We start from the raw sequence: 12221 nt of genomic DNA, 5'->3' as shown, positions 1-12221 counted from the left end.
CTCTCTCTGTCCTACCACTCTCTCTGTCCTATCACTCTCTCTGTCCTATCACTCTCTCTGTCCTATCACTCTCTCTGTCCTATCACTCTCTCTGTCCTATCACTCTCTCTGTCCTGTCACTCTGTCCTGTCACTCTCTCTGTCCTGTCACTCTCTCTGTCCTATCACTCTCTCTGTCCGATCACTCTCTCTGTCCTGTCACTCTGTCCTATCACTATCTCTGTCCTGTCACTCTCTCTGTCCTATCACTCTCTCTGTCCTGTCACTCTCTCTGTCCTATCACTCTCTCTGTCCTGTCACTCTCTCTGTCCTATCACTCTCTCTGTCCTGTCACTCTCTCTGTCCTGTCACTCTCTCTGTCCTATCACTCTCTGTCCTGTCACTCTCTCTGTCCTGTCACTCTCTCTGTCCGATCACTCTCTCTGTCCTGTCACTCTCTCTGTCCTATCACTCTCTCTGTCCGATCACTCTCTCTGTCCTGTCACTCTGTCCTATCACTATCTCTGTCCTGTCACTCTCTCTGTCCTCTCACTCTCTCTGTCCTATCACTCTCTCTGTCCTATCACTCTCTGTCCTGTCACTCTCTCTGTCCTGTCACTCTCTCTGTCCTATCACTCTCTGTCCTGTCACTCTCTCTGTCCTGTCACTCTCTCTGTCCTGTCACTCTCTCTGTCCTATCACTCTCTCTGGCCTGTCACTCTCTCTGTCCTATCACTCTCTCTGTCCTATCACTCTCTCTGTCCTGTCACTCTCTCTGTCCTATCACTCTCTCTGTCCTGTCACTCTCTCTGTCCTGTCACTCTCTCTGTCCTATCACTCTCTCTGGCCTGTCACTCTCTCTGTCCTGTCACTCTCTCTGTCCTGTCACTCTCTCTGTCCTATCACTCTCTCTGTCCTATCACTCTCTCTGTCCTGTCACTCTCTCTGTCCTGTCACTATAGGGCAGCACGGTAGCCTTGTGGATAGCACAATTGCTTCACAGCTCCAGGGTCCCAGGTTCGATTCCGGCTTGGGTCACTGTCTGTGCGGAGTCTGCACATCCTCCCCGTGTGTGCGTGGGTTTCCTCCGGGTGCTCCGGTTTCCTCCCACAGTCCAAAGATGTGCAGGTTAGGTGGATTGGCCATGATAAATTGCCCTTAGTGTCCAAAATTGCCCTTAGTGTTGGGGTTACTGGGTTATGGGGTTACTGGGTTATGGGGTTACTGGGTTATGGGGTTACTGGGTTATGGGGATAGGGTGGCGGTGTTGACCTTGGGTATGGTGCTCTTTCCAAGAGCCGGTGCAGACTCGATGGGCCGAATGGCCTCCTTCTGCACTGTAAATTCTATGTATCTATGTAAATTCTATGTCACTCTCTCTGTCCTGTCACTCTCTCTGTCCTATCACTCTCTGTCCTGTCACTCTCTCTGTCCTATCACTTTCTCTGTCCTATCACTCTCTCTGTCCTATCACTCTCTCTGTCCTGTCAGTCAGCCAATTTCTTACCCAAGTCTCGACTGTCCCTACCACTGAAGTCAAACTGACCGGTCTGTAGTTGCCGCCATTATCCTTGCCCCCCCCCCCCCCCCCTTTTTGAACAAGGGTGTAACATTTCCAGTTCTCCAGCCTGTATCTAAGGAAGATGGGAAGATTATCATCAGTGTCTCTGCAATTTCCACTCTCACTTCCCTCAGCATCCTTGGATGTGTCTCCTCTGGTTCCGGTCTCTCATCAATTTTAAGTAAAGATAGCCTTTCTAAAAAAGAATCCTCTCCCACCTGGGTAATATCTTCTTTTGTAAAGACAGGTGCAAAGTACTTGTTTAATACCTCCGCTATTTCTCCTGCCTCCACATGCAGGTCCCCTTTTTTTTATCCCTAATCGGCCCAACTTTCTTTTACCACCCTTTTATTATTTATTTGCTTATTGAAGGCCTTGGGATTCCCTCTTATGTTAGCTGCAATGTTGGACTGCATTGAAGAAGAAATGGTTTCCATAAAAAAAACAAGATGGCAAAAGAGATGAAAAATGTGTAAATCAATCAGAATGTGTTGGAACCACTTAATTTGCTATTTGAATCTTGATGATGTTTGCTAGTTAAATGATTGTGCAACAAGGTTGAATGCATGAAATGCAACTGGGTCTAGATAATCATAGGTTATTTCTCTCTGATGTATTCGATTGAGCAGTGCAACCTGCCTTAGGAAACATGTTTCCCTTTTGGACCTCTATTTTGAATATGAGCAGTTGTACCCCGAGGTTCACACAGAAAGAGTGGCTACTTCTGTAACATTCTGGACGCTCCCCAGGCCCATTGAAACTGCATCATACCAGGACTTAAGACATGAAGTAGGAGGGGAGAAAAACATCAGAGGAAGGGATGGCGGGAAGAGTTATAAGACAACATTTCTCTGTGTCACGTCTCATACCCAGGTAGACTCTTATTATCAAAACCCCTCCCCACTGGCCCTGAATAATGGAGGGTTAGGGAGCAATTATCTGCTCAATTTTCACTGTTTTAGGGAAAATGCTGCAAATAAACCATACCTTCGGCTGGACAGTTAGAATTGGGGATCTCTGGCCGCACGGTGGCGCAGTGGGTTAGCCCTGTCGCCTCACGGCGCTGAGGTCCCAGGTTCAATCCCGGCTCTGGGTCACTGTCCGTGTGGAGTTTGCACATTCTCTCCGTGTTTGCGTGGGTTTCGCCCCCCACATCCCAACGATGTGCAGGGTAGGTGGATTGGCCGCGCTAAATTGCCCCTTAATTGGAAAAAAATGAATTGGTTACTCTAAATTTATTTTAAAAAAGAATTGGGGATCTCATAGTGAAGCAGAATTTCAACTTGCACCTTGCTTACAAGGTGACCGAGATGTAAGATGGCTCATCACACAAGACCCCAGCCTCTAAGCACAGGGCTAACATTATAGGTGCGATTTAATGGTTGGGTTGTGATTAAGCGAGAGCCGTACCAAGCTGTTAGATCGCGAGAGAGGCCAAAATGAAGTACCGCGCCGGGCGCCAATCTGTTTGTGATCTAACCGTCCGGCTCCCGTTGTCGAAATCAGGATCACGCCGTAGCGAGGTGAGAAACCAATAATCACCAGTTAAGGCCATACTCAATGTAATTAACAGAAGTGACCCCCTATCTAATGCCTCCCGTGATCTAATGGCCTCTCCAGCAAGTGGTCACGCGAGCACCGATTAGTACTCCTTTTGAAAATGTGAAGCTTGTTGAAGGGCTGCTGTGGGGATCCGAGGAGGTGAGTGGCCATCCTCGCTCCCGGGCACTGAGCCCAGGGCACTGGGGTTGCTGCGCTGGTGCTCGGAGTGGAGTGGGGAGCCCCCCGGCGGGCCAGCCTTGGTCGGGGGGGGGGGGTGCAGAGCCCCCGGCGGGTCAGCCTCGGTCAGGGTGGATCGCCATTGGCGGTGGGGAAGGGGGGGGGGGGTTGTGGAGCGGGGGAGATGGCCATCCATGGCCCGGCTAGGGGGAGGGGTGGGAGATGCATGTCTCAGCGCCCCTGCATTATTCATCGCAGGGGCTTTGGGGGGCAATGGGGCATAAGTGGGGGGGGGGGGAGTATGAGGAGATGGGGAGGCAGTGGTTTGGGATGGATGTGGGTATGGGGAGTGTTGGAGTGGGTGGGGTGGCATGGCCGGCACTGCTGGACATGGGTGGGCCGGGGCTCAGATTGTAGGGGGCAGTGGCAGGCACACTCTCGGGGGGGGGGGGAATTTGCCCAGGTTGGCATCCCCAAATCGTGGGGCTGGTCTCCTCGGTGACATGGCGATGAGCTGAATGGGGTTGACTGTGCGGAGTGGGGGCGGGGGTTTAAGTGATGCTCTCCCTTGTTAACAGGGGGCTGGCGAGTGCGGCCCTGGCGAATCAGCTGGCGGGACAGTCATTTATGCCGTGAAGTCTGTGGGGCCTGGTTAAGTGGACCAATCGTTTTATAGCGGTGACAGCCTCGCCGGTCCGAGCGTCGGAGAGCTCGCTACCACACTGAGAAACATTCTGCTTGAATTATGCCCTACAAAACTTCTTTCTGCCACGATTGATCTCTGGAGCCCAATATCCTTGTTTTTCACCTTTCGACCAACTGATTCCTGCCCACTCCTCCAGCATTGGCAAGCTTGTGTATAAATGGCCAGTCCCCCACTGTTTTAATGTTGGAAAGACAGCGGCTAATTTGCACAAAACTCCCACAAAAAAGCAAAGCAATCTGATAATGACCAGACAATCTGTTTTACTGGTGGTGACTGAAGGATAAATATTGGCCAGGACACCAGGCAGAATGGTCCTGCTCCTGTTTTGGAATAGTGCTGTGGGATCTTCCACGTCTAGCGGAGGGGGCTAGATATCCCATCTGAAAGACATCTCTGATAGGGCAACACTCCCTCAGTACAGCACTGGGAGGATGGTCCTAAATTAAGTGGACACCGTGCAGTGGAGATTGAATGCACAAGATTCTGACTGTTGCCCACTGAGTCACACTGACATAAAGAATTTCTAATCTTCCATCAGTATTCATGGTCGAAGTTCAGTGTTCTCTGCTCCACTATTTTTCAGTAATTCAAAACTCCCTTAAAACATAAAGAACGCGCCATCAGTTAGACCTGTCAATCTTGCCGAGAGCTCAAGTAAGCTTCATACTCAGCTACTGTAAGTAGTTATTTTTTTTTTTTAAAAGACTATTTATTTATTTTTTAATTGCCTAAACGCTGCTAACATTGACGCTCTGTCCTCCGCGGGAGCAGGGTTGTAATTTCTCAGGTTTGACACCAGGCTGGAGTTCTGTGAGTCACAACCTTTTATAGAATTAGGCTGTGTTCCAGAGGCTGGCTTGGCTGCCCCCTTACAAAAACACTACTCATGTTATGCCTGAAGGGTGCGAATCCCCTGTGTCCTATTTCACAATTTATTTTGGAGAAAAAAAATGATTTAATTTTTTGTTAATCCCACAAGCCCCTTACCCGTGGCAGAGTAATTACAGGTGTTGTGGAGTGAGACAGGCTGCTGGCTCTTGAGTAGGCCTCAGGCAGTCAGTGGCTACACAGACTGTACCTTGGTAACTGATACTTTGACCTCCGCTTTTTTTAGGGCCAACTCCAAAGCATCAATCAGCCAATTTGTTAAATTTACTCGCACGTTAACAGGTTTTTTAAAAAGTGTCTGAACAGTCACTGAGATGAATTCGACATTGTCCCCAGCAGTGACTCAAACACCGCACTCACTCACACATAAAGCCTGTATTGATATTTTTCTGTACATGGCTCACAGTTGTGATATGATGGATGTCGCAGCCACATTCATCAGCTCCGACACCCTCAGACATGGAATTTGCAGTAAAGGTTTGATGAGGCAACTGTTATCCCCCACCACCAACCCACCGTCAACGCTTGTTCTCAATCATTCTAATACATTAGTCTCAGTCTATTAATGTGAATAATTTTATAACTGTTTGTAATTCAATGTTGGGCTTGTCAAATCTGAAACATTTGTTAAGTCCTCCCGTGGCGGAGGCTGTTAAAGTATATTGGGAACATGTGTGAGAATGCATGTGTAGTTGTGTTTACCTGTGGGTGGCTGCACACGTTACTGTAGGGGTTAAGGGTGCAAGAATATTACACGTAAATGCACCCTGCGCCATCCCATGTATGTGTGTGTGTAACGCACCGAATGTGTTCTGAAGATGAGAGGGTTGAGATGGTGGGATCGCTCCAACTCCAATGGTCCTGTGAATTCCCTCTCTAAAAGGCCTCCTCCTTCTTAAATTAAAAAAAAAAAGAATGAGTGATCCTCCTTCCTCACCCTCTCCTGAGGACACCATCTCCTGCCAGGGTACAGCAGAGTTGCACTGTAGGCAACAGCAGCAGCCCATTTATCTATAGCACTGATCCGCAAACAGCAATGAAATAATGACCAGATCGTCTTTTGAGTTGTTGATTGTGGGAGAAATATTGGCCAGGATGGGAAGGGGGCGGGGGGGGGTGATTCCCCTGCTCCTCTTCAACATGGTGCATGTGAGCTGTTTATGTCCATGTGAGAGGACAGACAGGGCCTCCCTGAACGTCTCATCACAAAGCTGGATTGTCTGCTAGTGCACACTCCCTCAGCACCACACACTCTCCCCCAGCACTGCACGCTCTCCCCCAGCACCCAGCACTGCACGCTCTCCCCCAGCACTGCACGCTCTCCCCCAGCACTTCACACTCTCCCCCAGCACTGCAGGCTCTCCACGGCACTGCACGCTCTCCCCCAGCACTGCACGCTCTCCCCCAGCACTGCACGCTCTCCCCCAGCACTGCACGCTCTCCCCCAGCACTGCACGCTCTTTCCCAGCATGGCCTGCTCTTCCCCCAGCACTGCACGCTCTCCCTCAGTACTGCACACTCTTCCCCAGCACGGCAAGCTCTCCCCCAGTAGTGCACACTCTCCCCCAGAACTGTACACTCTCCCCCATTTCTGCAAACTCTCCCCCAGTTCTGCACATACTCCCCCAGTTCTGCACACTCTCCCCACTTCTGCACATACTCCCCCAGTTCTGCACACTCCCCCAGCACTGCACACTCTCCCAGCACTGCACACTCCCCCAGCACTGCACACTCCCCCAGCATTCTCCCCCACTACTTGGCCGCCCTATATGTTGTGCTCCTGTCTCAACACACAACCTTCCCACCCAGAGGCAAGGATGAAGGAGCTGTGCTCCGAAAGATAGTGTTGTCAGATGTCTTACTGTGCTCGCCACAGTCCAACGCTGGCATCTCCACATCCAGGGGCAATGCCGGTGTCACCCTGCAAACCACAGTGACCTGCCAACATGGCAAACTCAGCCAACCCCTGGATTAGGATTTGAACATGGGACAAGCCTGGTGATAGTGGCACAATTCCCCTGTGGAGAAGGAAAGGAAGAGGGGGAGGGGAGGCGAGGGGAATTTTAACCTAACCCACTGTTTGGGAAACTAACATGATCAAGTGTCACCAAGGCTGGTTTTACACCTGTCTCAGTTTACTCCGCTTCGAAAGGGGCGGAGAGTAATCCTGTGCGGAGTGTCACAATCCTATGGGATTTCCACCCAACGAGCTAAATAAAGGTTATCCCCTCCCCATCCCATGGATGTCTTTGAAGCACTGTCACAGCTGTTCTGTTGTTACATAGTTGGCTATCACAGCCATTTTGTGCACAGCAAGATTCCACAAAGGCAAACAAATGACCAGCGAATGTATTTCTCGTGATGTGTCGACCAGGGCACTGCTCTCGTTCAATCTTCTGCCCCACTGGAAGAAGGAGACTCGGTTCAACATCTTGTCTGAAGTGGGGCTGCGGTTATTGCCCTGAAATGCCAACCTAGACTTGGTGCCCAGTCCGTGGAGCCCAAAAACCAGCACCCAGGAATATTCGGGGCCAAGGCAGGGAAAAGCTCCATTAAAACCTGGAAGATTCCTCTTTCCTAAAGATTTCCAACAGGAATGTCCTTTAAAGGTCAGGTTAGACACGGACAGGAATGTGGGGGAGGAGGGGAAAGAGCGATGGGGACGGGTGGATGGATTTGTTTATTGTCCCGTGTACCGAGGTACAGTGAAAAGTATTTTTCTGCAAACAGCTGAAACAGAACATTTAGTACATGGGAAGAAAAGAAAAGAAAAAGAAACAACATTAATAGGGCAACACAAGGTAAATACATAAACACTGGCATCGGATGAAGCATACAGGGTGTAGTATTAATCAGTTCAGTCCATAAGAGGGTCGTTTAGGAGTCTGGTGACAGTGGGGAAGAAGCTGTTTTTGAATCTGTTAGTGCGTGTTCTCAGACTTCTGTATCTCCTGCCCGATGGAAGAAGTTGGAAGAGTGAGTAAGCCGGGTGAGAGGGGTCTTTGATTATGCTGCCCACTTTCCCCAGGCAACCATAGGTGTAGACAGAGTCCAATGGATGGGAGGCAGGTTTGTGTGAAGGCTCTCCCCCAAATCTCAAGCTCACAAAAGACACATCTCTCCACTCAGTGCATTTTATTAGGGGCTATTACGGCGACACAGTATAGCCTGTGAGCTGTGAAGAGCATTGTGCAGACCCATGCTGAGTAAATCACTGCTGGCACATGAACAAAATAATATTTATGTAGCAATAATGTTAAGAAAATAAAAAGAGCTTTTATACGGTGGCGTATTTCTGTAATGTGCGGTCGCATTCCTGGGTAATATATCAGCTTGGGGCTGGCTGCTCGGGGAGTGCCTGCGATGCTCACACACTGCTGTGATTCTCTAACTGAGAATAGACCACCTCTTATTCGGCTGATGGACAGAAACTGGCCAGCTAACCATGATGGACACTAATTCATTTCAACATTCCATGTTCTCAGCTTTATCCTTGTCTCTCCCACCACCCTGACATTTTCAAATGCGTTGAAAATATTTTTTTGCCGTTGACTTTGTCCAAACCCTCAACACACCCCAAACTCAAACTTAGACACAAGACACAAGAAAAAGAGCGACCACATGAATCTGCCAATGCTGTCTCTATTTTATATAGTAACAGACGTGGCTACCATAATTTAGTATGTGATCCCCCTCTGATACTTCTACGGGATGGGGGCAGCGGTAGATTCAGTGGGGTAGGGCGATGATCGGAGAACTGGGCCTACAAGGTTTGTGAACCCAATCTCCATCAACGCGGCATGCAGCTGGGAGCCTGTCCGCGTCCAGTCACCTCGCTTTTCATTCAGCAGATTTTTGTGCATCTACAATTTCTCTGTTCATCATATCATGGTGTTACAGTAACATTTCACAGGTGGAGTTCCCATATATGCTAGAAATTTCAGAGAAATTTGTCACTATTCGTGGGAAGTCTCTGGAAGTATCAATATTTGTAGGGAGTCCCCGGGAGTATCAATATTTGTAGGGAGTCTCTGGTGACAATATTTGTAGGAAGTCCCTGGGAGTGTCAATATTTGTAGGGTGTCCCTGGGAGTGACAACATTTGTTGAGAGGCCCTGGGAATGTCAATATTTGTAGGGAGTCCCTGGGAGTGACAATATTTGTAGGAAGTCCCTGGGAATGTCAATATTTGTCGGGAGTCCATGGTGACAATATTTGTAGGGAGTCCCTGGGAGTGACAATGTTTGTAGGGAGTCCCTGGGAGTGTCAATATTTGTAGGGAGTCCCTGGGAGTGTCAATATTTGTAGGGAGTCCCTGGGAATGTCAACATTTGTAGGGAGTCCCTGGTGACGACATTTGTAGGGAGTCCCTGGGAGTGACAATAATTGTTGGGATTCCCTGGGCGTGACAATATTTGTCGGGTGACCCTGGGATTGTCAATATTTGTAGGGAGTCCCTGGGTATGTCAACATTTGTAGGGAGTCCCTGGTGACATTATTTGTAGGGAGTCCCTGGGAGTGACAATATTTGTCGGGAATCCCTGAGAGTGACAATTTTAGTAGGGAGTCCCTGGGAGTGTCAATATTTGTTGGGAATCAGTAGGAGTGTCAATATTTGTTGGGAGTCCCTGGGAATGTCAATATTTGTAGGGAGTCCCTGGGAATATCAATATTTGTAGGAAGTCCCTGGGAGTGACAATATTTGTAGGGAGTCCCTGGGAGTGACAATATTTGTAGGGAGTCCCTGGGAGTGACAATGTTCGTAGGAAGTCCCTGTGAGTGTCAATATTTGTAGGAAGTCCCTGGGAGTGACAATATTTGTAGGGAGTCCCTGGGAGTGACAATATTTGTAGGGAGTCCCTGGGAGTGACAATATTCGTAGGGAGTCCCTGGGAGTGTCAATATTTGTTGGGAGTCCTGGGAGTGACAATATTTGTAGGGAGTCCCTGGGAGTGACAATATTTGTTGGGAGTCCCTGGGAGTGACAATATTTGTAGGGAGTCCCTGGGAGTGACAATATTTGTAGGGAGCCCCTGGCAGTGACAATATTTGTAGGGAGTCCCTGGGACTGACAATATTTGTAGTGTGACCCTGGGAGTGTCAATATTTGTTGGGAGTCCCTGGGAGTTTCAATATTCGTAGGGAGTCCCTGGGAATGTCAATATTTGTTGGGAGTCCTTCGGAGTAGCTGTTTGATTTAACTGAGTGGTTTGCTGGGCCATTTCAGAGGGAAATTAAGGGTCAAGCCAAGCTTGAGTAGGACAGGAGTCACGTGTAGCTTAGACTAAAGGACATTAAGAAACATTTGAATGTTTACCCACAATCCAATAGCTTCATTTGACTGATCCCAGCTGTTTATTTCAGATTAAACTAAATTGAAATTCAAAAATCTGATATCTCAATTTGCATTCTCTAGATTACCATTTCAGTAACATAATCACTGCATTACTGTGCCAACTACTGGATGTACTGCAGCAACTAATTATGGCATCTTCAATAGCACCTTCCAACCCTGAGATGTGTATCACAATCCTAGAAGCAAACGGGCAGCGGGAATTTTGAAACTCCCCCCAACCGCAACCCCCCCCCCCCCCACTCCCTGCCATCCAGCTCTGTGGGTACGTTCACCACACAGACCACAGCAGTTTAGGAAGGTAGGTCACCTCTACCTTCTCGGGGAGAATTAGGAATGGACAATAACATGTTGACTTTGCAATGATTCCCACATTGCCAAAAATTTATATTTAAAGAAAAACCTTGGTGTTCTGGGGGTGGGTTTGTGGGAGTGTGTCACTATTTTGGGGACTTGTGACTGGCAGTATGTTACCATTTGCAGACATTCAATGGGATTGTATTACATTTCTTTTCAGTGACCCTAAGTGTATTCCTATATATAGGGATGATAGGAAATGTGCTAATATTTATATTGGGTGTAGTTCATGTTTACAATGGATTTCTCACGTATCAAAACTTTAAAAAGAACTGGTGCAGGGAGAAAGCAACTTAAAAAGTTGAGTCTCTTTTTAAACACTGGGTTTAACAAACTTAACTCTTTTTCAATTGAATTTCTCAATTGGGGCAGCACGGTAGCACAGTGGCACAGTTGCTTCACAGCGCCAGGGTCCCGGGTTCGATTCCCCGCTGGGTCACTGTCTGTGCGGAGTCTGCACGTTCTCCCCGTGTCTGCGGGGTTTCCTCCGGGTGCTCCGGTTTCCTCCCTCAGTCCAAAGATGTGCAGGTTTGGTGATTGGCTGTGCTAAATTGTCCGTAGTATCCAAAAAAGGTTAGGTGGGGTTACTCGGTTACGGGGATGGGATAGGCTTAAGTGGGGTCCAAGGGCTGGGCCAAAGGGCCTCCTTCTGCACTGTAAATTCTATGATTCTCCATTTGCTGAATGGATCAAACAGATCACATGGAACTACTGTCAATTTGCTCCTAACAGGTTTACACAGGTTTAAGCTCCATTGCATTTATTTAGTGCAAAGGTCTATGCTGTCACTAAGATGACAGTAAGTGACTTTGAAGTTATTTGCAAAAGAAGCAAATGTGACGTGAGAAAATACTTTTTCACCCAGCGAGTGTTTGGGATCTGAATTGCGCAGCCTGGAAGTGTGGTGGAGGCTGGTTCAATTGAGGCGTTAATGAGGATGTTAGATAATTATTTAATAGAACAATGTGCAGGGGTCTGGGGGTTCTCCCCGTGTCTGCGTGGGTTTCCTCCGGGTGCTCCGGTTTCCTCCCACAAGTCCCGAAAAATGTGTTTGGTAGGTGAATTGGACATTCTGAATTCTCCCTCAGTGTACCCGAACAGATGCCGGAATGTGGCGACTAGGGGCTTTTCACAGTAACTTCATTGCAGTGTTAATGTAAGCCTACTTGTGACAATAATAAACATTATTGATTAATATTATTATTACTGATATGAAGAGCAATTTATTTAAACTCCTCCGGGCCTCTTGCTACCTCTTAGATTGCTTTTATTTCATGAGGTACGTCTATTCCAATATCGTTTTGGAATAGATGGAAAAGCATTGGAGAGAGTGCAGAAAAGATTTGTGAGAATGCTTGCGGGGATAAGGAACTTTAGTTATGAAGATAGTACTCTGTTCCTTAGAGAAAAGAAGGTTGAAAGGAGATTTGATAGAGATATTTAAAATGATGGATGAGGGATTGTGTGAAATGGATGGGGGGATGGGGGGGCGGGTCAGCTGGACAGAGTGGAGAGGAGCATGAATGAGAGGCACAGACTTAAAGTAATTAGTCAAAGAAGCAAGTGATGTGAGGTGAAATGTTTTTACGTGGTGAGTGGTTAGGGTTTGGATTGCACTGCCCGAGAGTGTGGTGGAGGCTGTTAACTGAACCTGTTAAT

General features: G+C 48.1%; 1 protein-coding gene across 4 annotated transcripts in view; it reads left to right on the top strand.

Moving 5' to 3' along the window:
* LOC140402307 (SPARC-related modular calcium-binding protein 1-like) overlaps positions 1-12221 on the top strand; it is a 300157-nt gene that overhangs the window by 219884 nt on the left and 68052 nt on the right. The window contains exon 1 of one of the 4 annotated variants that reach the window (XM_072489989.1): positions 4473-4640. The exons of the other annotated variants lie outside the window; for them this stretch is intronic. The gene's annotated coding sequence lies outside the window, so the exon portion shown is untranslated. Of the gene's footprint in view, positions 1-4472; positions 4641-12221 lie in introns of those variants that run through there. 4 annotated transcript variants of the gene reach the window in all.

Source organism: Scyliorhinus torazame, chromosome 25, assembly GCF_047496885.1.
Source record: "Scyliorhinus torazame isolate Kashiwa2021f chromosome 25, sScyTor2.1, whole genome shotgun sequence".
NCBI lineage: Eukaryota > Metazoa > Chordata > Chondrichthyes > Carcharhiniformes > Scyliorhinidae > Scyliorhinus > Scyliorhinus torazame.
The sequence above is the reverse complement of the archived record's forward strand: the minus strand, read 5'-3'. Positions and strand labels throughout refer to the sequence as shown.